At 41.3% G+C, this 26,860-nt stretch overlaps 1 protein-coding gene across 1 annotated transcript in view; it reads left to right on the top strand.

Moving 5' to 3' along the window:
- The first annotated feature begins 4,295 nt into the window (after positions 1-4,295).
- SMAD1 (SMAD family member 1) overlaps positions 4,296-26,860 on the top strand; it is a 73,092-nt gene continuing 50,527 nt past the window's right edge. The window contains exon 1 of the mRNA XM_028102268.2: positions 4,296-4,370. The gene's annotated coding sequence lies outside the window, so the exon portion shown is untranslated. The remainder of the gene's footprint in view (positions 4,371-26,860) is intronic.

The raw sequence follows: 26,860 nt of genomic DNA, 5'->3' as shown, positions 1-26,860 counted from the left end.
GATAGGTCTGTGTAAACTTTGGGCATGCAGCGGGGAAACAACTAGACACAGTTCCCACCCTGATATTACTTAGAAGGCAGGTAGGGTCTTCCCATGGATATACAAAACAGCATGCCTAAACACATTCCTAATCACAAGCAGCCAAAAACTCTGCGGAGGAAAAGGTGTGATGAGAGAATAGAGGGATTTCAACATCAAAAATTCATAATTTGCACTTTTCCCCCAACTTTAGTTATCACTGAAACATTCCTGTTTAGTGTCTGGAATACTGCACCAGTGATCCTTGGTGGGCTCACTCCAGGGAAATTGATTCATTTAAATTCACTTAAGGAGCTGTTACACAAATCCTACATCATATTTATTTTTCTATTGAGTAGAACCATCTCTTAAAATAAATTCCTGGGTTCATATTTTGCATATTTAATATTTGCAGCCAATTTTAAGAGCTCGCCTTATTATAAATGATTAGTGGTTGTTTTTTTGTTTTTGTTTTTTAAACAAGATAGCTCAATAGCATAATTAGTTTGCCTTCAGTTCCTTGATACCTCCTTTTCTTTGAGGAGCTTGTCCATCTCCCTGCCTTAGCCACCCACTTTCTCTGGTCACACTGCTAGATCCTGACATTTCCCCAAACTGCCCCAGCTCCATAATTTCAAGCATCCCATTCTCAGACTGTTCCCAGCATTTGGGAGTGGGTCCCAACTCGGCCAATTCTTGGACTTCATGGGACCTTCAATCCATTGATCCTATCACCTTTCCTTTGTTCTCCACTCCTTCATGTCCTCACCTCCCTCCTTCCCACAGCCCGCCCGCCACAGTCACTCCGCTGCCCACACCCTCTGCTCTCTGACCCTCTTTCCCTCCATCACACCCACCTGCAAAACCCTAGCACTGTCCCCTTAGGCTGACATGGCTGGAGAAAAATCCACAGCCCTGCTGACTGGTCTTGCTTTAAATTCATGACCACTAACCTCAAATGGGCACTTAATAGCACTGCCTGGCAATCCTACCACATTTGCCTCGTCCATTTGCTCTCAAACTCTCCTAGAAGATAACTCTTTCATATCTGCTTCTCTCTCTCCCAACCTCCATAGTCTCTCCCACCCTCACAATTCTCAGGAAGTAAGGTCCGTGGCTATTTCGCTAAGATAAGAGAAGTAGTAGAAGAGAATTTCCCTATCTTTCTGTCTCTGCAGCCACCGGCGCAGGTGCACCTGGACCCACACACTCTCTTTCCTCCTGTGCGTAGCTTCTCCCTGTGTCAGTGCACTGGCCTCCTGGCTCTCCGGCCAATGGGTTAAGTAGACTCAGGTTCAGGGGCTTTGTACTTGCTCTTCACTCTGCTTGGGAGTTTGGAGACCCTCCTCCTAGATCAGTGGCATGCCCCCTCTCTTCCTCCAAGACCTCTTATTCGGGAGCTTTACCCTACCCCTATAGAAACAGCAACCTCCCCCATTCCCAATCCCTTCTACTTTGCCTCTTCCATCCCATGTACCACCCACTAGCTAGCATATTTGTGTATTTATTCATTATTTGTCTTCTTTGATGAGAGCAGGGATTTTTATCTGTGTAGTTTGCCACTATATGCCCTGTAACTAGAACTGTGCTCCACTCATTCGTTCGTTCATTCATTCATTCATTCATTCATTCAACAGGTGTTTAATAAGCTCCTACAGGGTGCTAGATACTACTCTAGGCTCTGGGAGAATAACAATGAACAGAACAGACTAAAAGTCCTGCTCTTTTGGCTAAGAAAGTAGTTAGGTAGTGATAGGGAAAGAGGATTATAAAATACACGTGTTTGGGAGGGGTGGGTAGAATTTTAGATAGAGTGGCCAGGGTAGGCCTCATCGAGAGTGGAACACTTGGGTGAAGACCTGCGGGAGGGGAGGGAGGGGAGGAGACAGCTAGTGTGGAGGCCCCGAGGTGGGACTGTGCCCAGGTTGCTCCAGGACTTGTGAGGAGGAGGCCAGGCTGACTTGAGGAAGTAGGCAAGGGAGAGAGTAGGAGACCAGGTGAGAATGGGAAAGGAAGAGTTGGGAGGGCAGATCAAGTAGGGTTTTGTACACATGGTGAGAACTCTCATTTTGAATGAAATGGGGAGCCAAGGGAAGATCTTTTCATACAATGATATTAATACACAAGCCATATTCAAGCTTTGACAATTGTCCCAATAATGTCCTTTTAAAAAAGTATCCAAGTTTTTATTACCATTTAAAGAAATAACTTGACAAAGACAATAACTTTGCAATCAAATTGCAAAGCATGTATAGTATTCATAATTATCACTTGCGGCTACTAGGACTGCACTAGGAAAGGTCATGTGTAGGTTAAAATGTAATAATTTTATAATTTTTGTAACATAAAAAAATAAGTGTTATCATGTCATTTTATAACTTCCCCCACAATCCTGGATCCAATCAAGAATCACACCCTGTGTTTAGTTGTCATGTCTTTTTTAAACAGCTTTATTGAAATAAAATTCACATACCGTATAATTTACCCATTTAAAGTGTACGATTCAATGGCTTTTAGTATATCCACAGAGTTGTGTAACTACCATCACAGAATAATTTTAGAACTTTTTTATCCCCAAAAAGAAACTCTGTAACCTTTAGCTATCACTCCTCCCCAACTTCCCTACTCCCCCAAACACAGGCAACCACCATTCTACTTTCTGTCTCTATAGACAGGCCTCTTCTGGAAATTCATATAAATGGAAGCATCCAATACGTGGTCTCTGTGTCTGGCTTCTTTCACGTAGCGTAATGTTTTCAAGGTTCATTCATGCAGCATGTGTCAGTATTTCATTCTTTTTAATGACTGAATAATGTTCCATTGTGTATACAGCACATGCTATTTATCAGGGAAGGGTTTTGAGCAGAGGAGTGACCTGATATGAGTGGCATTTCACAAGGCTCACTCCAGCTGTTGTTCCAAGGAGCAGAGAATGATGAACTGTGTCAAATGATGCTTTTAGGGAAAATAAGATGAGACCCAAGATTCGACCAGTAAGTGCTCAAATAGTTTAATGAAGAAATTAACTGAAATAATTCCGATCTATAGTTTATAAATGGTATTTTATGTTTTATGGGATTTGTTGCAATTCCTTTGAATAATTAAACATGAAATGCAAAAATAAAGAAAGAAATAAGAATTTAAAATAGAATGTGGGCATGTAAAGGTCCATGAACAATTGGAGAGTACTATTAACTTACCTCGGTCTTTGATATTTTCTTTATATTGATGGTAATGATTCTTTGGGTTCATGAGAAATTTATTCCTCAGAGTAATTATTCCTCTCTAAACATAACTCAACATTATGGTAATTATCCAAGATTTCATGCCAGCTTCCAGAGAGCTAGCCAAGGGAAAAATTAATTCTTACAAAAAGATATGTTCAGTGTCTATGCAGATTAGATGAGAGCCAGTTTGTTTTTATTTTAGGGGGTGGGTGTCATATAAAAGAGTAGAAATTGGATCAAAAATTGAGTTCCATTGTGGCATCTGTCACTATTTGGAACAACTAGGTTACCTACTCGAATCATTAGATATTGAACTGGCACAAAGCACATTTATTGATTCGGGGCTTGGTATAAGCACATGCAATAGTAAGTACCAGGCTATCCAATTCTGGGTACGTGCAACTTCTGGGGCTCGCAAAACATCGAAAAGTTAGTGAAGGGCAATGGAAACTAGACATGAAAAGGGGAGCCTCGAAAGATAATTGTCAAAAACGCACTCCACGTTTAACGATAGGGTTCGGAGCGAGCGGTAGACGGGTGATGAGCAGTTCAGAAAATAAATATTGAACACCGAACTTCATTTGAGGATAATGCACCACCAAGTCCGCTCCACCGGGACTAAAGGAAGCAGGAGGAGGAAAGTTGTTTTTTTCTCCTCGGAATAAATGGGGCGTGGGGCCGCAGGCGGGGGGTGGGGGTGACTGGCCCCGCGGCCCCGCGCTCGCGCTAACCGGCCGGGAATTTGGAGAGGATCCCTGGTCGCGCGGCGGCGGCGGCGGCGGCGGCGGCGGCGCGCGGGTGCGCGTGTGAGCAAGCGAGCGAGCGTGCGGGCGGGCGAGTGCGCCGGGTATTGGCAGCCGAAGAGTGGAGGCTGGGCGGCTCCGACTCCCTGACGCCAGCGCGACCAGATCAATCCAGGCTCCGGGAGCGAGCGAGCGAGCGAGCGAACGGGCGGGCGGGAGGAGGAAGGAGAGGCCGAGCGGCTCAGCCCGGGCCGAGGCGCGGGGAGGGACCCTGCGAGCGCAGCGCAGCGCGGCGCAGCGCCCCGCCGGCGGGACCGGGGCCGCGGGACCCCGCTCGCCCGGCCACTCGTGCGCCCGCCCGGACGGGCGCGCCGCCAACCCGGTAAAACGAAACAGACCCGAACCCAACTTTCTCCTTTGCCGCGTCCCCGCCCTCCCTCGGCGCCCAGGGCTTTCCAGAGCCGCCGCCGCCTCTTGTGGGGCAAGCGCGGGCCCGCGGGGCTGCCGCGGTTGTGCGGGGCCGGTGACGCGGGCCGCGGCGAGGAGGGGGCTCTTCCCCGCGTGGGGCGGACTGGGGGACCCCCCCCCATGATGGCGCCTCCCGGCCGCTCCGAGGAGCGAACCTGCCACCTCCTCCTGCTCTGAAGCCCAGCCGGCCGGGCAGGGCTCGGCCGGGGTTCCCCTCCCGTCTTTGTTGGGTCTGCGGTGGGGAAGCCGCGCTCCTCGGCCCCGAGCCTCGCCCCCGGCCCTGGCAGCGGCGGGACCTCCCCTCCCTCCCTCCCTCCCTCCCCCTCCGCCCGCTCCCCGTTTCTCTTTCCCTTTCCGCAGCCGGGCCGAGGCCGGTCCGCGCTGCCCGCGGGCCCATTGTGTCCCGCGCCGGCCCGGGCGACCCTTGCGGGAGTTGGAGGGCAGCGGCGGGTGCTGCCCTCTACGCGGTCGGCGCCTCGCGGAGCGGGTCTGGCACGAGGGAGACACGGGGTGCCCCGCGCCCCTCCGCATCCCAGACGGGGTCCTTTCTCTGCCCCAGCGAGCCTCTTGGGGGTCGAGGTCAAGGAAAGTTCGCACCGAAATTCCTTCTAATTTATTCAAAGGATTGGCGGCGGCGCGTAATTTTTTTTTTTTTTCCTCTTCCGCCTACACCCCGTGCGTCTCCCAAGTGTCGTCTCATTCCTTTCCCTTTACCGGATTCGATTGCCTCACTGCATGTGTATTTGTGAGTTCGCTGTTGAACAACTGTTCATTTACTCCGCTCTCTGTCTTTGTTAGTGTTTCTCGGGGTGGTTGCCGTAGGAAGGTGGCGGGGGGAGTGGGTGTGAGAGAGACAGACGTGGGCTTGTTTTTCTAGTTGCTTAATATACATGTAGGCTTAAAGGGAGAACCTTTCCTTGATGTACTTTAGGAAGGGAGGAAGAACAAATGCCTGCCGGATCTTACAACTACAGTAGCTGCGGCTTTTGTTTATTTTGAGGCGCATACGATTTTTCAGTCTGCTGTGCAAGACAGCCAGTAAGACGCTTCCCTGCTGGAAATTGAGGCGCATCTCAGCACCATCTCCTTGAGAAAGCATCGCTTTCGTGAGTGCTGGGGTAGCTGGCCTTTTTCTTTGCCCTCCTGTTCTCTTCTTTCCGTTGTGTCTGAAGTTTCAGAGTGTGTGGAATGATATAGAAGTCGCATGATTTCAGTATGTCATCCTGTTGCTGAAACTCTTGGCACCTCAATCACAGAATGCCTTCATTTCAGAACGTTTCTTGCTCTGATTGCCTGTGGTGGGTAACATGCCTACTTTCAGTAACAATGAGAAAACTGTTCTCTGCCCGTGTTGACTTTTCATCTTGTTTATAATTACCACTTTACGTTTTATGGGAGGTAGCTGAGCTGTATTGGAACCACTATTTCAAAACAAAACAAAACAAAGAAAAAAAAAATCGAGGCAGGACCCAGGTTCAGGGCCCCAGCATTTTCATGTAGTAGAAATATTTTGCATTATTGTTATTCTGATGTAGGTGCCAGGCCTCAGTATGCTGAACTGATTAAGGTGTTTGTCCTCTGTCCCTCTCTCTTTCCCATTTGCAGTTATCTGATAGTTCTCTGCAGGTGGTATACATTTGTATGATATTGCAATTCTTAGGAAACTGTAACCAGGGACGTGAGAGATGATTTTCTAGAGGTGGGTGATGCCAGAGCCTCTGGAGGATCCGGCAGGATCAGATTTCTTCTGAGGATAGGGATTTGTCCTTGATTTAGTTTTGACCCCTCCAACCATAGGTAGGTAACCAAATACATTTTTCCTTTTTGTAGTATCCATTGGTTTTATACCCTTGAAGAGCTGATGACCTTTGCATTTTAGAGAAATGACCGTTTTTAGGCAATTAAAATGTTAACCTCTTACAGCTCTTGGAATTTAAGTCATTTTTTCCTACTAAGTTCATTAAAGCATTAAGTAAGTCCCATTTTCCCACATGCAATTTATTAAAAACTAAATTTCAGTTTGTGATTTTGATGTATAGTAATTCTGGTTTAAAGATAAAATTTAATGACTTGGTTAGATAGGAAGAAGAAGAAACTGGGGTGTAATTAGATGACTATATTTAAGCTGTAGTCACCTACATAATCAAGACCAAGTTTTGTGTGTATAAAAGATCTCATTTGTGTAGTCTTACAAGGCTAATGGAGGCATCGTTGAGACTTTATAAATAATGTAAGTTGTGTATAATGTAGAGTCTCCAGAGACAGCAGAGAAAGCATCATTACCAGCCTTTTCAACCTGCTTGAGATCTTAAATTGATTTACAGCACTGAACTGGTGCAAAATGATACATCAGGATGACATGGGGTCAGCCTGTAAAAGTCTATGATGTCAGCCTATTAGTTCAGTCATCATAATTAAACCATATTACAGGGGCAGCTAAGCAGGAGTCTGGCGTTATACTTCAGATATGGGTGGTACATGGATTTTGTTTATAGTGGAAAGGCTGAGCTGCCCAGGAACGCTGGTGTTTCTGAAAGAGGGAAAGGCTTACAGAACTCTGAATTTCCGAAGAAGTTGAAGATAAACGAAAGGATGTTCAGTCTGCATTGTCTAAGTAGCTTTCCATTTGGTAGTGGAGAGACAGATGCACTGGGGGTTCTGATAAGGACCGTTGCAGCTCTTGATCCTGTATACTGAATCAGGCTTCATGTGAGCTTGAATTTAACGTGGCCTTAGGGACCTTCTTAGGGTCCACATACTTATCTCTGATCCTTTCATTAGCACTGAGTTGCACTGTATTGATGGATCAGCTGGCATGTTATTTCTTTAACTAGTCACGGTTACCAGGTCTCCACTGAAAGCAAAGATATTTGAATTGAATGTATGAAAAAGTCAGGAAAAGAAGACTTGTTTTTTGATGAAATTTCTGGCAATCTTTATTCAGTTTATGGGTCATCTGGGGAGGTGCTATCCAATAAGGTAGCTATAGCTACGTATGGATATGTAAGTAAAATTGAAATTCATCTTCTCAGTAGCACTAGCCACATGTGGCTAGGGGCTACCATATTGGACAATGTATATTGAACATTTCCATTTTCATAGAAGGGTCTGCTGGACAGTGCTGCTCTAGGACCTTCTGCTTTTCCTTTCTACTCTTTCAGCTACTTCTCTGCTTACTACTCCTTATGAGTTTGTGGGGTCAGGAAAAGTAAGGGATGTATCATTAATTTTTCCACCTATTAGTTGCTCTTGATAAAATAAAAAACAGTTTGGAAGTGATAATTGAAGTACTGGATAAAATGAGATTGATTTTTCTCTGGATCATATTTATCATAGACCCTAATTTGGTTTAGAATAGAGTTAATATTTTTCTGAGTTTTTACTGTATGCTTATTTTTAATACTCATACCTTATTGGAAACCCCAAAACTTACCTAAGTACTGTTGTTATCACATTTTACAGGCAAAGAAACTTGAGTTCAGAGTGATTCAGTGTCTTGCCTCAGGCTACATAACTAGTGAGTGATTATGATTTATAATCTTAGCTGGGTTATGAACAGGCAGTCTGACTCTAGAGCCTCACTTTTAACTAACTATATATTTTTTTTAAATTTATATTTATATGTATACTTTTTCTGTCTAGAATATTCAAATAATCATTGTTCTGCTGGGTTTTACTCTTCCAGTATGGGCATGACTTGACTTTTATTTTTTAGGCTTTTAGACAGATTTTGCCCTCTGTTGTGTTTTTCCGGGCTGTCTTCTGGTGCTGTCTTCTTTTGAGTGCTTAAGAAGAAACATAATGTTTACATTATACATATTTAAGCAGAACATAATTGAAAGAAAAAGTCTGACAAAAAAGTAAGGCATTTCAGTGCTGAATTATTTTCATCTCTGCTTTTCTGGATAATTCCTGCCACTTTCCCCTTGTGTTCTTCTTGTAGTATCACAAGCTGATGGTAGTGAAGAGAAAAGTTCTAGTAGTCAGTTTATCTCATCAAAATTAGTTTTCTCTTAGCTGTTAGATCCTGTACTTTGAGATGAAAATAGTTAATGGCAAATCCTGGAATTTTTTTTTTCCCACATTTAATGTCTACTTTTTTGTAGTCTTGCAGTTACTGCAGTTTTTCTTTGGTCAGGCTTGTTTAAGAATCTGATGAAACCATGGATCCAGTATCTGCTCATTCCCATCCTCCAATCCAAAGATCCTCCAATGCAAAAATGTTTACATGCCCTGGTGAGCTTGTATACACAAGTACCCAAATTGCATGATATTTCAGGTGAAGGACATCCATGGGACAGTCTTGCCAAGTGCATTCATAAACATTAAGATGTGTAATTTCCTTTGTAGAGAATAGAGATACTTAGTGTTAAAAGCTGCTTTGAAGATTTTCTAATCCCGTTGGTTCATATCAAGCTGAGCAATCTGAGGCCCAGAGAAAACAGCCGACTTGCCTGGAGTCACTCACCTAAGTGACTAGAAGAGGGAAAGTCAGAACCCAGACCACTCTTAGAGTTGTTGAGTTCTCATTTGTTTATCCTTTCCTTCTATGCTCACTGTGTTACTAAGGTTTTGCTCTGAGCATATCCAGTGTAATTTGGGGAGGGGAGAAAAGGATAATTTTTGGCCTGGCATCGACTTTTTTGTACCTAACATTGAGCCGAATAAGAATCAAGTCTGACAATCTCAGATATTTTTTAGATTAAAATTGATTTTTTTCATTGTAGAGATGGAAAAGAAAAGCCCTATGTCTCATTTAATCAATGGGACCTTGCTAGAAAATGGGAGATCTAAGATTGTATCAAGATCAAATTAAATCAGGCAGTTCTGCTCTACAAATTTTCTCTCTTGACTCTCAAAAGCAAATCACATTCTTAACCAAAAGCTAAAGTTAAGAGTATTTAAGGAAGGAACTAGCAGGTATTAGGGAGAGAATTGGAAAGGTCTAAGGAGAAGAAGGATAATTTACCTACAAGGAGGTAGAGGAATTTGATATTAAGTCATAAAATGAGGTTGATGAAGTATTCTCTGTAATGGTACTTCTATATGTGGTTTTACTGTTCTTTCTTTCTTTCTTTCTTTCTCTCCTCCCTTTCTCTACCAGACTACCGGTTTATTATAAAGGATTCAGCTCAGGAACAACAGAAGGAAGAAGGGTAGAGGGGAGGGGAAGGTACAGAAGAAGGGGTGAGGAGCCTCCGTGTCCTCTCCAGGCTTGCCACTCACTTTGATGTGTTCAACAACTTGGAAGCTCTGGTTTCATTTTTTGTACCAAGATTAGCAGGGGATGCTTTGATAACAAATAAGGGCATCATCTTTTTCCCCCAAACTGAAATCTCTTGGCTCTTGATACTCCTTTTCTGCTGTTACCTGGTAGTGCAGATAGTGGTGATCTGTCATCTGATTTGCAGCAAAAATACCTGAAGAATTTTCAACACTTACTCCAGAGTAACTTCCTTTAAAAAAAAAAAAAAAGCAAAGCTAAGTAGCATGAATGTAATTACTTAAAATCTAAATTAAAATCTTCATTTTGGCATGCGTTATTAAGATGGAGTCAGTTTTAGAGATGTACAAGTCCTATCAGGTAAAAAAGTAACATTTTACGGCTATTGCTGGCTGATTTGCAGAAACGAACAGCCTGTAGAACATTCATTTATATAAGAGGGGCTGTTTTCAGACAGAAAAAGCCAAGACTTTCATAAATAGTTCAACTCCAGTGATCACATCAGAGTTTTAGGAAGATACTGGGAACTGCAGTATTTGAGCAGTTTTACATCTTTATACTTTTTGTTATAAGCTCAAATCAGAACTCAAATCGAGACTCCCTCTTGAAAATAAAGCATCCAGCTTTTGAAGGTTTGAAGGAATCCTTACCTGGCCATTTCCCCCAAATCTCTGCTCAGTTCTAGTATTCAGATAAGCAGCCTTGTTCCCTTGTTAGGAACCCAGATCTATGGTGTGGTGGATTGGTTTCTTAACTATTTTTCTTGAGACAATAATCTTGAATTTAAAGAACACATACATACACAGCAGTTAGTTATGCATCTATATGCTGTTGAGCTCAATATAAATAAATATTCACTATGTCATATTTGCAAAGAGGAGGGTAGAAGGGTCTAGCTATTGATTCAAAAATATATTTATATACATAATTTTTAAATACTTTATTTGTAGTTTCTCCTTAATTTTAGGGTAGCCATACAATAGATATTTTTTCCTATAATCTCAGGTAGTTAGGGTGTAGTTACTCAAACCATTCATTCATTTTCCTTTCCTTGTCTATCTTTTGTGGTTTCTTTGCGGTGTGCTTATGCAAAGTGGAAGTATTTCAGACCTTCAAGGTTTTTTTTTTCTTTCAGTTTCGAACACCACAAGGAAAAAAAAGGGGAACTAATTATCTTTCAAGTATTATAATTAGGCATTAAATTAAGTCATTTAGTCAGCTAAATACATGATCTTTTGTTTGTTTAGATTGAAAGAAAACGTATCTTTTTAATGGAAGAGGGATATTACGTATACCATTAATTTGATAATTTTGATTCAGTATTATAGTGAGTATATGCTTCATTTATTTCCTTGAATATTCATTAGTTCTGAGTGGTCCAATAATTAGAAGACACACAAAAATGAAAAAGTGTAACAACATTGCAAGAGTTGTTACACGATCATATAAGAAGAAGTTAACGCAGACAACTCACATGAGGACCACTGTGGTATGGAAGGACATGTGGATTTGCATAGGTAGAAGGGAGGAACATTCTAGGTATGAAAGACCAGGGAGGTTAGGCATGAGTGTTGAGGATCTCTACAGTAGCATTGTCCCAACAGAACTTTCAGCAGTGATGGAGATGTTTGCTATCTACACTGTCCAATATAATAGCCACTAGCCCTAGTGGCACTTAAAATGTGGCCAGTGCAACTGAAGGGAGTTGATTTTTTAACTTTAATCACGTTATGTTTAAACATAACTGTGTTTATCCTGTGACGGTTATATTGGACAGCACAGATCTAGAGGCTAGTGAGCAGCCCTACCTCACCACAGTGGGTATTCCCAATGGGGCTTAGTATGGTAAGGGGGGAGACACGTTCAGAAGGCTTAAGTTGGGGTGAGAATTTGAGTACCTTACAGTGCCAGAATAAGGAAGCATTGGGAAGTCGCTGAAGGTGAACATGCAGTGTAGATTGGAGAAGGTAGGGCTGGATGCCAGGAGATTAATAAGAAAGCTATTTGAGTTATCTATGTGATAGAGATGGGTTTTGTGAGCAAAAAAATGGTTGGTGGTTATTTGGCTATAGAGTAACAGGAGAGAGGTGTCAGAGTATTGTTTCTAACCTGAGTGGCTGGAAAATTCATAAAAGTCTTTTCTTAAGAATAGGGAAGGACTGGTTGTGGAAGGAATAAAGATTGAATTGACATGTTGAATTAAGGTGGAGTCTCTAAGTAGAAGTATCCTACGGGCAAGTTGGAGATACATAACCAAAGAATAGGGAAGGGCTCAGAGCTTCACGAAAGATTATCAGGAGTCCTGTCCTGGAAATGAAGGATGACCTTCCAAGAGTGGATAGGTATTCTGAGAGGACCATGGAAAGGAAAAAGCTGGTGGGTCGAGTCTTCCACTGAAATTCACAATTGGGAATTAGTAGAAGGAAGAGGTATATTTAAAGTGGATGGAAGAAGAAATTGGAAGAAAGATGCAGGGTCAAAGGAGCAGTGAAACCAGAAGCCTGGGGAAGAGAGATTCCAGAAGTAGGTGGGAAAATGTTGTATGGTTCATGTTGAAGGAGGAAAGGTCAGGGTAATCAAGTGAATGCAGGTGTGAAGAGACACAGAGCATATTAAGAAATGAGAAGTAGGGGCGCCTGGGTGGCTCAGTCGTTAAGCGTCTGCCTTTGGCTCAGGTCATGATCCCAGGATCCTGGGATCGAGTCCCACATCGGGCTCCCTGCTCTGAGGGAAGCCTGCTTCTCCCTCTCCCATTCCCCCTGCGTGTGGTCCCTCTCTCGCTGTGTCTGTCTCTGTCAAATAAAGAAATAAAATCTTTTTTAAAAAAAAATGAGAAGGAGATTCTCAGATGCCCTCAAGTGACTTATATTTCAAAATAGATGCGATCTCTTTGATTCTGAAGGTTGAAGGAAAGAAGTTAATGGACAGAGAGCAATTAAAGATGATGGAATGAGTGATCTAGGGCGCAGGTGACAACATATTAACCATGGTAAGGCGGGACAGTTGTCCGAGAGAGAAGCAGGATGGGGTTCAAGTTAGAAGAAAGGAGATGGCGGAGCTTCTGCCAGCTTGCGCTGACTTTCCCAGTGGTGTGGGAGACGAGTCCCTTACTGGGATGGTGAGGTGGGCGACTCGGCAAATGGTATTGGAAGTTTAAGAATAATGAAGAAGTTTTGAAAGAACCATTGCGGGTAGGGAGGTCTATGGAGAATTCAGAGCCTAAACAGCAAGGGCAAAGCCTGGTGGGAAGTTTAATGTGGCTGTGGATTAGGTAAATGTTACTTTCTGGAATAACTGGATGGCCTGATAGTAAGATTGGAGAGAAATGCTGGTAAAGATGATTCTGGCCTACCATAGCAAATCAGGGAGTCTATGGAGAATTCAGAGCCTAAACAGCAAGGGCAAAGCCTGGTGGGAAGTTTGATGTGGCTGTGGATTAGGTAAATGTTACTTTCTGGAATAACTGGATGGCCTGATAGTAAGATTGGAGAGAAATGCTGGTAAAGATGATTCTGGCCTACCATAGCAAATCAGTTAAGAGACGAGGCTCTAGAGTCAGATTGCCTGGGTTGAAGTCTAAGCCCCGCCACTTACTTGCTTTTTATGACTTTGGGGGAGCTACCATTCACTTTGGTACCTCGCTTTTCCTTGTCTGAAAAATAGAGATAATAGTATCAGCCTCAGGATTGATAATATACTTTCATATTTCATCTAATTAAGATGCTGCTAATTATTTCATTGTACTATTTCATGTGCTACTCGAGCTAAAAAAAAAAAAAAATACCCGTCAATTAGATATGACTTACCATTGATTGTAAAGTTCCTGGTTTCAGAGGTGTTAAAATGGGGGAGAGGGGAGGTGCATTTTATGCTCAGTATAGGATTTGGCATAGTAAACATTCAGAAAACATTAGCTGTTTGTAAAAATCAATGTGATTTTAGAGTCTAGAATGTTAATGAGATCAGTATTGAATCCAATCTAGATAAGGGGTCACAGGTTATAAGGAGTCTAATGGACTTAAATGAATTGAGAAGAGTTAAGCAATGGGAATCCTGGTAATGAAATTGTGAAATACCAAGTTTGGGAATTTGTAGATGGACGTTTCCCTGACAATTGCAGATAAAGGTTTTTGAGAAAAATAGAGTAATTGAACTAAGAGAAGAATGTCCTTTAATGATTTAAAGAAGTTACTTAAATTGCCCAGAGCTTTTAAAGATAAGTATTCAAATTTATCTGTGGCTTTTTTTTTATAGTATTCATTAGTGTTACTTTTTTTTTTTTCCCAGTGGAGTAATACACACTCAGTGTAGAAAGATTCTGGCATGGAATCTTGTCATAGTGTCGGAAGGAAAGGGGGTGATTGATATGTGCCATTTCATCAAAAGACAGGAGGGGGTAATTAATAGCCAGCTATAGAGCCCTTTTAAAGGTGGAAGGCAGAAACCATAAGGGAAAATTTTATAGATTTTACAGCATTTATGTGGCCAAATACACACTTAAAAATAACTAAACATGGACTTACAAATAACCTTTTAGATAAGATATTTGCAGCAAGTTACTTACTGTTCTATGGAAGAAACTTCTAAAATCAATAGAAAAACAGCACCCCTAAAAAACAAGATTGGTAAAGGACGTGAACAATTAAAAAATACATGAAATGCTAGCTACTAATAAAAAATGTTCTCCTGTGTCCTGGCCAGATTCCTCACTGGAATAGGGATGATGCCTTTTACTTTATTGTGTTACTCTTTATGTACCAGGAAGTATTGGTCTGGGAAAACTGGTTTTTTTTTTTTCACTGAAGCCAGAATTTCCCAGCTGCCTAAGCAAAGCTGGAGTTACTGGGAGGTACATGGTATATATAAGCCAGGGTTATAAAAGACAAGCTTTTTCCATCTTATTTCCTTCATCATACCCTGCTCCTCTCCATGACATGATTTTGGGGTCAGAGTTTTGGAAGAATGTGAGGTGTTCCCAGCCCATTAGGGGGTATCAGTTATATGCGGTTTCTCAATCAACTGACGTGATTGATGAACCTGAGAGACACCCGTGCTTCACAGAGTATAATGAAATGGGCCGCTTTCTCTCCTACCTGAGTTGCAGCATTAGATTCTATTTATACTGGCATTTTCTTATAGGAGACCCGATGGTGGTCTTGGAATATGGCTTTGATTGTTGAAATTGATTAGTTTATAAGCTATCAAAGTGAGAAAAGTCCTCTCGTGTAGAAGTTCTTAATTTTAAAAGTTAGGCATCAGCATTTAATTTCCCAGATTTTCTCTTAAGGATAACAGCGATCATGGATGTAAAAAAAGGCTTTTCATATGCTGTCTGTAAGGGAAACATCTGCTGCATGTGGGTGAGGTCCATACCTGACTGAAGCACACTCAGTCTTACCTCAGCATTAAGGGAGTTCTTACTGAGCTGCTAGACAGAGTAGAATGATTTGGCAGCATTTTCTGCCTCACCATCTCGTCTTTCTTTTAGATTTTTTTTTTTAAAGTAATCTCTACACCCAGTCTGGGTCTCGAACTCACAATCCCGAGATCAAGAGTCGCATGCTCTACCAACTGAACCGGCCAGGCGCCCCTTAGATGATCTGTGAATATTTCAAAGTTGGGGGGGGGAAAGACTTTTAAATCTCACTTACACACTTACCACTCAGGCCAGTACCCATCCCCTCCTTTTTCTGGGTGACTGTGAGTAGGAACCCTGAACTGATATGCCTTGGTCAGTCTCAGACTCTTTAAAAGCTGAGCGGGACAGGGAGGGTGACCGCCTGGAAAATGGGTCTTAATTTTATCAGAGACTGTAGCTTTTCATGAAAGGGAGTAATAATGGCAGAGCATGTTGTGCTAGCATCTAGACCCGACTGGAACACCCAGGATGGCAGATCGTGTATGGCTGGCCATCTCATCTGGTGCAGCTTCCTGTTGTGCTTTTTGCCCGTTGCTGGCTTTGCAGTCTGGCATGATTAATAACAGCCTCTTTATTTTCCTTGTGTTCATGTTTGTGTGCTCAGGATTTCTATTTAGTTTGTTCAAGCTCGAGGGAATGTTTGATTGGTTTTAAATGTTTTCCTGTTAACTGTGAACAAAATTAACTTGATTAACCTTCAAATGATTGGCACACAAACTGTATTTATAGCGTTTATTTGCATTTAAACACTGAAGAGTTTTGTCAGATTGTGTAGGCCGAGATGTGGATTTGTATTTTGGGAAGGGCTCTTTTAAGAAGGTGCAGCCTCACTGTGGAGTTCTGCCTTTTGTTAAGCCCATAAAATCAATTCAGCAAGTAACTTGTGCACTCCCGCTGTGTGTCTGCTATATTTGTGGGAGGGATAGAGAAATGTATACTCAGTTTCTGCCTCCAAGAAGCAATCCTATCAGTAAGAGGAGACTACAATAAGAAAAGTTAAATAACAAACCATCATTACTGTTACATATTCTTACTTTGAAGGTATTTCTCTTATAATTGGGAATAGCCTTTAAAATCAAGGGATTGAGAAAGAAAGCTGATGCCATTGGTGGAGCTCTTGCTTCCTGTCCTTCAGCAGTTTTTGAGTGTGTCTGTACTTCCTAAGGTATGTTTTATACAGTTGATAAGGTGGGAATCAGTGGTCATAAATGTTAGACGGGTACTAAAAATCTTGTAACTTTGACGAACAGTACAAACCAGCTTGTCTAGTCTAGCCTTTGTTTTAATAGCCTTTGTTATGGTTTTCTTATTACCCCTTTCGACTGAGTTACTTGGGGGTAACGGGCAGTGTCTTTATGATCACAGGATTGTTCTCCCTTGGTCTGCCCATCAACATCCCTTGAACAATCACTGCAGAAATCCATGGACCTGCCGCTAGGGGATTCTACTCAAGGGTTATGGTGGGGAGCTTTTATAAAATTATTACGGGCAATTTTAATGTCTACCAGCATTAAGAACTTTTGGCTTGACACACAGTAGGTACCTGATGAGTGAATTTTTTCATTTTAAGTTGGTTGTGGGTATGAACTATGTCTTTTATACCCAGCAGCACTTGGCCCTGTATAATACCAGTTGTAGGTGTTCAAGCCATACCAGTTAATTCTGATGATTGACTGTTTTGTTCCTGCCTTTTTTTTTTTTAAGATTTATTATATTAGCGCGAGCTCACAAGTGGGGGCAGGGGCAAAGGGAGAGAGAGGATCTCAAGCAGACTCCCTACTGAGCGCAGGCCTGACCCATGGCTGGATCCCAGGACCCTGAGATCATAACCAGAGCTGAAATCAAGAGTCGGACACTCCACCAACTGAGCCACCCGGGCTCCCCTGTCCCTGCTTTTTTTTTGTTTGAGGAGAAAAAGAGAGGAAGAAAGGATGTGTATGTTTGACCTCTTACTCTTGTCCCATCTTGAAGAGGTCAGCAATTCCTTGTGTCCTAGTGTCTAGAAGTGGAGCTAAATAGAGGTGTTGAGGCCTGAGGCACTTAGATTACAAGGAGAAAAGGAGAGGAAAAGTGTAGAAGAATAGAGCAGCGGTTCATCTGCCAGTGTCTGGAGAAAGTTTGGGTTGTCACCGATCAGGGAGGCAGGGCAGGAGTGATTCTACCAGCATCCAGTCAGTAGAGGGCGGGGATGCTGATTGACATCCCATAATGCTAAGATTGAGAAACCCTGCCACAGGGCATGAAGAGGGGGGAAGAAGGGGGTTAGGAAGCAGATAAGAGTTGAAGCGGTAGTGCCCCCAGCTGATGTTGCTGCCATACCAGTACACGGTTCGCTTTATCTTCCCCTCTGCTGCTCATGCCCTCACCCACATCCTCCAGAGTTCAGAGTACTCGTTTTTGCCATTATGTATAGATAGCACTGTGACTGTCAGCTGTGTGTTAGCCATTAAAATGAATATTTTAATATTTTACCTATAAATTTCCTCCATCTCTACATTTGCCTGAGTGGAAAAGTATTACCTTCACAAAACTACCGGCTTATTTTTTTTAAGCCAGTAGTTTTGTTTATGTTTTCAGTGAAGAACCCTAAGAATAATCAGTGGGAATGTAAAGAAAATGCATTTCATAAAAGGAGTTTAATTTTAATGTTCCACAGACATATAAGAAAAGAATATTAAGATTTGGAAAAATATATGGTCTATTGGTGTGAAGCCATGGTGCAATTTCCTTACGTCTTACTGAGTTGTAGCTTATGACTTTTTATCCTTATTTTGGGATCTTTAGATTAAAATGAACTTAATTTTGTCATTGCTGCCCTGATAATAAAACTCTTGGTTTTTCCCAGGTTCTAGGAAAGTGGGAAGTTATCAAGAAGGAAAGAACAATGAAAATAAAAATAAGCTGGGAAGGGAAGGATTGGAGGGATTAAAATAAAAGTATAAGCAAATCCCTGCTTACCAGTCCTTCTGCTTTATGCATGAGACACAGGAGGAGGTTATTTAGGAGGAGCAAGGTGGTAGACTGGTTGCCTTGGCAAACTCCTTAGCCTTTCTGTACCTCTGTTTCATCATCTCTAAAATAGTCCTTTTAGATTCTTGTAAGGATTATGAGAGGCAGTAGGTATAAAGTATCAGAACAGTGCTTGGTGCTTCATTGTGAGTGGTGGTGGTGGTGATAGGAGGATGATTTTTGATTCTTTTGGAATATTTGAGCTGTGTTGAAAACTGATGGAGACAGTTTTCATGGATGCACTCATATGATGTCATCCATCGAACCCCATGCATGGCAACTCCCTCCTTTTGAAGTTGGTAGTGATGGTGATGAGTTTGTTAAGTCTTCAAATTGATGTGTTTCAGATGTTCTATTAAGGCTGTTTCTTGCCTGTAGTCAGAATTTCAAGAGGAGGAGAGATTTGTATGACAAAATAGGTTTGCTTTTGTGAGTTTTTATAATACCATTCTAGTTAACTGGCTGCGTCATCCACTTAGAGATTTTCCACAGTGGTATTTGAATCTTGAACAGGCATTTCTTTAGAATTTGCTGTGTTCTCAGGGTATATAATATTAATGTAAACAATGTAAGTATATAATATTAGTGTAAACAAACTGTGATAAGGAATTAAAATGTTTCTTTGATAAAGTATAATACATTCCAAAAACAGTGGTTAATTTTTTTTAATTCACTGTGGTATAATTGACGTACAATATTATCTTAGCTTTGGGTGTACAACATAGTAATTCTACAATATTATTGACTGTATCTGTCATGCTGTGTATTACATCCTCATGATGTATTTGTTTTATAAGTGGAAGTTTGTATTTCTTAATGCCTTTCACCTATTTTGCCCCTTTCACCCAACCTTCCTCCCTTTTGGCAACTACCAGTCTATTCTCTGTGTCTGTGAGTCTGGGTTTTGTTTTGTTTGTTTTGTTTTTTAGATTCTGTACAGAAGTGACATCTTGCAGTATTTGTCTTTCTCCATCTGGCTTATTTCACTTGGGATAATACCCTGAAAGTCTGTCTATGTTGTCATAAATGGCAAGATTTCATTCTTTTCTTATGGCTGAGTAGTATTTCTGTGTGTGTGTGTGTGTGTGTGTGTGTGTGTGTGTGTGTGTGTGTACCACATCTTTATCCATTCATCCATAGTTGGACACGGGTTGCTTCCATATCTTGGCTATTGTAAATAATGCTGCAGTATACATAGGGGTACATATATCTTTTTGAATTAGTGTTTTCATTTTCTTCAGGTAGATACTCAGAATTGCTGGATCATATGGTATTTTTATTTTTAATTTTTTGAGGAAACTCCATACTCTTTTCCATAGTGCCTGCACCAATTTACATTCCCACCAACAGTGCACAAGGGTTCCTTTTTCTCCATATCCTCACCAGTACTTGTTTCTTGCCTTTTTTACCTTTTTTTTTTTTGGGGGTAAAAGCCATTCTAACTGGTGTCAGGTGATATCTCATTGTGGTTTGATTTGCATTTCCCTGAAGCTTAGTGATGTTGAGCATCCTTTCATGTGCCCGTTGGCCATCTGTATGTCTTCTTTGGAAAAATGTCTACAGTGGCTAATTTTTATTAAGGCTGCTTTGGATTATCCATTTTATTGTTCCTACTGATGTGACTGCTTAACAATCAGTTGAACTCAATCTGTATTTTTATTGCATGGTAGGAAACAAAGCCCAAGATGGCATGCGAGATGTAGTCGTGGCAAAGAAAACAGCATAGATTGTTGGCCATTTGCCCTGTGTGTATGTTCCTCCTTAGATTAACGTTGTGTGGCTCTTATTACAGTCATCATATAAGATGGTTCTCCCATCTCTCACTGACATACCTCCTAACTCTAAGCTTGGTGGTGATGGGAACTGTACCATACTCAATTTTCTTTCTACTGCACTTTTATGTTGGTGGTAAGTGCTTAAAGAGTTTGTTCAATTAAGTAGTGAATTAGTGAAGACTAAAGTTGTCTTAATAGTTGAATGTCTAAAGGAGGAGAATTTGGGTTCCGAAGCCTTCTGAGAGCTTCGCTAGGTGTTTCCATTCTGACTGGTAAGTCAGTCACTGTGGAAAAGTTCATGGAGGACCGGACTGAACACGTGACTGAGGCAGAGAAAGTCTGGACTTATGGTACAGCTCTCATCTGATTCCGTTGGTTACGCTTGTTTATAACCAAAGCATTTTTCCTCTAACCCAGTGGGAGATGTTGCATTTGCTTCTTTTAGCTCTTAGCTGGAGGGAGCTGGTCCTGTTCTGGAAGAGGGCTGCTACTGTTTTGTTCAGTTTTTTCTCTGAGGTGGCCAAACGAACCTTTGTTAAGTCCAGTCTAATTTTTGGCAGATCGAAAACAGGCTGTCATTGATTGTCATGTGGAGGAGAGTGAAATCTGGCTAATGTCAATGTTTGTTTTAGTGATTGTGTAAACTTTGATTTTTAGAAACTATTTCGTTCTTCCAAGTAACAGATTTATATGCTGGAAAAGTGAAGGACCAAATAGCTTTTGAAGATTTTTGAGTAATACAAAACTTTTTTGGGGTAAGAAATTCATGCATTGAAAAGTTTGAAGGATATTTGAATTGTTAATGGGAAGGGGACTAAGGGGCTAGAATGGGAAGAAAAGTTATTTTTTGTTATAATACGCATTTTGTAAAATTGAATTTTTTGATCATGTGGCTGAATTGCCTAATAAAAAAGTGCATTTCCACCCACCTATTCACCCAGAATTAAGTCATATATTCCAACTCTGTATACAGGAATAGATTTCTCTTAAAAATCCCACTGCAGTGATATTTCCACTCTGCAGAAACACTGTCAATTATTTTTTCTTTATAAAAAGATCAATCTTGCCACCTCTTGGTCATAATACTGTCTTACAGAGTGATGTAGAATAAATGTACCCTCTTCAGTTATTTATTTTTATTGGGTTTTAAAATTGAAAAAGTAATTGGTTGTAAGTGAAAATGTTCTGCACTCCCCTCCTCCAGTTCACTCCTAGAGGGAATCACTTATTTGGTTTTGTGCATTTCCTTCCAGGCCCTTAAAAATGTACCTATGTTATACCTGTACAGGTTCTGTTTCTCTTTGTGTTTTTGAAATGGACCCATACTGTATATATTGGTCTTCAACTTCTTTCTAACTGAACAGTTACAGTATGGTTTTCTTTCCCTGTTTGTTTTTTTTTTCTTTTAACAGTTACATCATTGTCGGATGTACCCTAATTGACTTCATCACTCCCATTATTGTTAGACATCTGGGTTATTTAGAACATGAATATGCTTGTGTATGTTCATCTGAGGATGTCGCTTCCCTTGCAGCTGTCTTAAGGTGTGGCCGTTCTCTCTCATAACCCGCGGACCATGGTGCCTGGAAACGGGGGCCCCGTTCGTTGCCACCACCACACCATTCTTCTGTCCTCCATAGAAACACCCAGCTTTGAATATCACGTCAGATTTCACCTCTCACTTTCCTTCCTTGTTAGTGCTTTACTGCCCCGGTCCCCATCACTCACCCTCATTCCTGCGAGATTTTAGCTTCCAGTCGTTCCTCCCTCCCTCCTGCTCCTGTGATAATTCTTGGACTCCTTCTCCGGTGACCTTTGACCCCACCTCAGAGACTCCGCCTCATAGTTCCATAATATGGGATTTTGCATGTCTACAAATTAAACCGATTTCTCCAGCTTTGGGGTTAATTATTTTCTTTATTTACTTCAGCAATAAAGTGTTACTTGTTCACGGCCCTCCCTTCAGAATATATCCAGGATCTGACTGTTGGGCCACACTGATCCAAACCTTTGACCCTCTCCAACCACAACAATTGCCGTAGCTTCCTAATTGGTCTCCGTTGCTCTTGCTGCCACTACCACAACCAGCCGTCACCACTCCTACTGCTTCCGACTTCTGTTCTTTCAGGGGGCCAACCCGTGGTCATCCTGTCAAGCTCCGCTCACATCTCCCCCGTGGTCCCCAGCTCGGTTCAGAATGCAGGCTGGGAAGTTCGTGGGTCGGCTCCCCGTGGGTCTGCCCCCGTTACCTGGCCCACCTCCACTCTCCCGCCTGCCCCTTGCCTTGTTCCCCCTGCAGCAGTGCGCTGCCCCCCTTGTCCACGTGGCGCAGCCCGTCACCTTTCTAGGCTTTTGTTCAAATAGCACCCTCCTCGTGAGGCCTTCCCTGACCACTGGAATGTAGGTCTCGTGAAGGCACAGACTTTTAAAATTCTGCTTTTGGTCTCTTTTGTTCAGTGCCGTGTCCCCAGTGCTTCTCCCTCCTTCCCGCACCCGCCGTCTTTCCTTATGTCTTATAAAGTTAGAACTTCATGGAACAGACAAAACTAGGAGAGAAACTTCGTGTTTTTTGTATGTACAAAGTATTCAAATTTAGTTCCTTGTTTGTGAAGCTGTTGTGTTAATAAAATATATTACATTTTTTGGCAAATCAGTTTTGCATGTTCATATTTGAGCCTCGTAACAACCCAGCAGGATAGGTGATGGAATCAGAATTTTGCGGAAAAGCACACTGAAGCTCAGAGCAGTGTCTTGCTCAGAGCGGTGTTTGGTGTTTTGCTCAGAGGGCAGCTTCTAAAGTGGAAGCTACCATTTCAGCCTACCTCTCTTTTCACTCCAAGTGAAGGGCTCTTGTTTTCTCATTTAGAAACATCTTACAGTGACAGAAAAATTGGAGGGGTTTATTTAAAAGTGTGGGACATGTGCCCTGATTTCTTATTTTGGACTGAGTCTGCCTTTTGTTTCTATTTTGAAAGTACATAGAATAAATAGTTAACTTTAAAATTCCTGACAATGACAGATCAACAAGTTTTATTTCTCTCACCTGTGGAGGAAGTGGCCTCCACCCAGTTTTACTGAATTAGGAGGGAAGTGATTTTTTCAAGTGATAAAAAGAAATAAAATTCCATGCTCTTCCCAGAGGAGGAGTTCAACAATTGGGAGAATGGCGTGAGACCATATGTTGGTTTGTAAAAGGATATAACTTGTAAAGATGTTTCCTTTGATGCCTGTGATGAATATGGATGTGTTTCCCTTCTAGAGGGTCCTGATTAAATTATTCACTTGAGAGCTGAGCAGAAGGATCTAAATTTAGGGAGAGGGTTCAGGCTGTCCTGCCTTGTGTATGTCAGCTCACCCCTACAGATGTGTGTTTATTGTCATAAACAGCACCTGTGAGATCAGTGGGGAAGGAGAAATATGTTCCAAAAAATGAAGTACAGCAGGATTTTTTTTTTTAAATAGGGCAGTTTTTTTCCTCTCTAGCCTAGTCCATTTTCATCTGTGAATTTGGCGTTTGGATTACTTTTTTTTTAAACCTGATTAATGGACTCTAGCACCTGTTCTGTGTAGTTATCTGTTTAAAATGTAGATCTACCACTTATTAGAATATGGTCTTGAGAAAGTTACTTGACCTCTGATTCTCAGGTTTATTAGTAAAATTGAGGTAATATATAGCTTGAAGGATTGCTGTAGAAATCAGTAAGATAATGTTTGTAAAAACAACCAGTATAATACTTCCATAAGGTAATAATGCAATTAGAATAATTTTGTTCATTTGTTAGTGATGAATCATTCATAACTGACCACTTGTGGGAATTTACCACATTTAGCATTCTTTGCAATCTATGAAATTGCTATTCTACATTAACAGTGACTCAAAGACAGTATTTTTCTTTTTTCCAAGAGACAACTATGGTAGAGTTTTTCTTCTTGTACTCAACAAAATTAAAGTTTCAAATGCCTCTGGTCTTCAATCTCCTGTGTTTGAGGATTGAGCCCTTGAAGGCCAAATGACTGTCCAGTCTTTGAGTTGAGGTGAATGCAGATGAAATTTATCAGGGTGAGGTAATTAGGACCTGGATATCTTGAAAGGCTACCATGAACTGAAGAATAGTCTTCTGTTACAAGCATGAATTTGAGAACAGGGATTCAGTGGGATTAAAGAAGTGGCGAGGAGATGTACAAATAAGCCAGATTTGTTTGTTAGTTGGGGACAGTAAGAAAACTTCTAAGTGCCTTCAGTCTACTTAACAAGTAATCATCTAATGAAACAAAACACAGCCGACACTTGCTTTCCTCTGTGGAGTCTCTGTGACTAGGGAAAATCGACCAGTTGTCCCATAAGCAGCCTAGGTTTGTCAGGATGGAAGGACTTGAGTATGCAGAACAGAACCAGAGAGCATTCTCGTCTTCAAGAATTTTCTAACACAGTGGAAGATGTATTGAACAGTGTACTTGGCACACCTAAGTATGTAAACTAGAGCCCTGTCCTCTTTAGAGTCTCAAGTAATTGTGACTTCCATAAATTCCTTGCTTCATTTTCATCAAAGGGATGCTGCTTTTGAAATTATCTGGCCGAAATCACAGCTTGCAGTGAACTTACAAGTGGGAAGTGGGAAGCTGCTATTCAGAGTCTATGTGTTGCTACTCCTTTCCTTTTTGATTCCAAAGTTTCCCACTCGGTTAACACTGTTGAGAGACCTCACGGCAGTTCTTGCTAGTCACGTCACACCTGCGAGACCGGGAAGCTGGCTGTTAGCGCACGTGTTTTTAAGGTGGTAGTACCTGCGTAATTGCATTACTGCTAAAAATAGGCTTTCAAGAGCTTATCCTCCCCCCCATCTTCACTCCTCCCCCCTTACCCCAGATCTGGAAAATTAATCTCTGAAAAAATGGCAAACTATTCTGTGTCATTTAATTACACGTTTAGAAAGTTGGGCAATGTTTGGAAGTAACAACAACAAGGCTTAATAACAAGAGACTGAGTAACGTGAAATTTGACTTCTGGGTGTTTGTAATGCTGGGACTTTGCTGCTGCTTTGATCTAAGACCAGCAGATTTCTTCTGAGATCTCCGGTGGATCTTCATAACACTTTCTTGTGTAGGAATTTGTTTAAATACACTTGTGTTTTCTGAGGACTCAGTTGAAGTAGAGTTTCTTTTAGCTGAACTTCCCAGCAGCGAAGTAGGTGGTTTAAAAAGTGCTTTCAAATCTGTAGAAGCTGGAGAAAGATTTATTCATCCTCATTTTCTTGTTCTAGGATTTCCACCCCCCCCCCCGCCTTGTTTTGGTTAGTGGTGAGTTTTATTTAGCTGCATTTGACCTGTTTGAAATTGAAAGTCGAGGGCTAACTGCTATTTTAAAACAGGAAAAAAATGCAGAGGCACTTCACCTGTTTTCTCCTACAATTCAAGTATCTCAAAATGAAGTTAGTTCCTAATTGGAGTAACTGGGGAAATGAAACATTTGAGCAGATTATTTGTTGAAACCAAATCATAGAGCATTATAAGTGTGAGGTATTTGTCTTGAGACCAAGATAGCTAGAGAAACCCTCTCTCTGTTCTGATATTCATTGTAATGGCATTATACTTGCATAGCAAATTTAAACTTTTTTTTCCTGTCTGCTTTAAGAGTGGATAAAGATGTATCGCTTTCCTTGAGGAACTATATGATAGTCTTTCATGCTTTTGTTAGGAACTGTTTAGAGTTGATACCGCTTATGGCTGTATTTTACTTGTTTCAGAGTACTGTCTCTGTCTGTGTTCGTTACTGTTTTTCACAGGTACTGTTCCCAGGATTGCTTTTCCACCCGGAGATGTGAGTGTTATGTGCTGCTTCTGCTTCAGCGTTTCTAAGCCACCGTGTGGGATTGTCTGCTGTTCCCCTTTTAAGTACTAAGTAATTTAGTTTCATCAAAAGTTTAGAAGATCCCTGTTCTTCAGGACTTGACTCCATAGCCTAATTTTACTTGGGTCTAGTGAATATGGTTATGATCTCCCCCACCCCCTTCTGCCATTTTGTGAATTCTCCATCTTACTCTTAACCAGCAAAGTTCATTGTAATTCTTGGCTTAATGATGGATTGCTCTTTATGTTTTATAATATTTACTGGCATTGAATCTCTGGAATATTTTTCTTTGCAGCCTTCATCTTTTTAAGCATTTTTAACCCTACTCTTCTGTGATTCTATGGTTTCTGTGAGTGTCAGGAATTTTTAGTTTATCTTTGTTTTATTCTTCTTGAGAATCATGATCTGTTTTGGCAGTTCTGCCTTTGGTAAAAGTATGCAGTTGACTTGGGTACCCAGATAAAGTCAAGTAGGCTAAAAAAAAAATGGAGTAATGAAAAGTTACATTACAGATCCACTGGCATGTTCACTTTTTGGCCCTTTTTGATGTTTTGACTTAGCCAGGCATCTCAGAGGAGGCAAGAGTTCTTATCAGACCTTGAATCCTGTTGAAAATTGGATGTTAGGATAGATGACATACCTTTCCATAGTACTAATATTGCCACCAGTTGCTTTATACAACACATCTCTGGTATTTTATATCTCCATGGTGTATGTTGGTATATGTTGAAACATTTTAGATATAAAAACTATTGCACTACAAAAATCCTATAGTTGACTTATGATTTCTCTGTAGCCCCAGTGTAGCTCTTCTTTGGCACCTCAGGTCTTTTCCTGCTTATTCACAGGATCATCTGTTTAAGAAGAAAGCTAGTGCAGTGGTATAAGTCAGGAAATGTGCACAGTTTATTTTGTTACTTGGAAATACTTGTTTCCTAAAAAATGGTTCAAACATTTTTATAGGAAGATTAATTTTTGCAAAGTTGTCTTTTTTCCTTAAATAACTTATCCAACTGTTAAACAGTTCCAAAGTGAAGTTAATCAATACCCTGTGCATTTAGTTCCTTGATTCTTTTGATCTCTGTGCCATGCTGTTTTACCATTAGAGTTAAGACAGAGTAATGAACCA

The sequence above is a fragment of the Eumetopias jubatus genome, unplaced genomic scaffold (assembly GCF_037043125.1).
Source record: "Eumetopias jubatus isolate StellerSeaLion01/CBP00866 unplaced genomic scaffold, mEumJub1_p1.0 scaffold_2, whole genome shotgun sequence".
In the NCBI taxonomy this organism is placed as follows: domain Eukaryota; kingdom Metazoa; phylum Chordata; class Mammalia; order Carnivora; family Otariidae; genus Eumetopias; species Eumetopias jubatus.
The sequence above is the reverse complement of the archived record's forward strand: the minus strand, read 5'-3'. Positions and strand labels throughout refer to the sequence as shown.